A 478-nucleotide genomic window follows, 5' to 3' on the forward strand; every position below is an offset into this window, starting at 1 on the left:
TCTGGCATCAGCCCTTGAGTGAACAAGCTAGGTACAGCCGGAGGAGTTTGAACTGCTACCGGACCACTTGCAGTTGCTGATACTGAACCCGTCTGATAAAGACCAACACCGAATAGGCTACGGCGAGTGGTTTCATCAGCAGCATTTCCCGCAGGGAGGATAGTGCTCGTTGTTGCTGCAGCGGTTGTCACACCAGTTGCATCAGTTGCTGCAGCGTTTTGTGGAGTCTGAATGACATATGTGGTGTCAATGGGGGTGTTGTTATCGTTTGTCATTTTTCTGTAGAGAAAACATGAAAAAACGGATTAGTACTCCATTCAACAAATAATATATTATTTTAAGGAAAATAATAGTCTATAATCGATGTTCATTTTTGGTGTTTGAACCAAATTATATCGATATAAGTCTTGAGAAAACGTTTTGCAAGCTCGCATAGAAGCGTTCGCAGAAACCATTTTTATAGACTTAGAATGTTTCA

Source organism: Brassica oleracea, chromosome C3 (genome assembly GCF_000695525.1).
Source record: "Brassica oleracea var. oleracea cultivar TO1000 chromosome C3, BOL, whole genome shotgun sequence".
Taxonomy (NCBI): Eukaryota; Viridiplantae; Streptophyta; class Magnoliopsida; order Brassicales; family Brassicaceae; genus Brassica; species Brassica oleracea.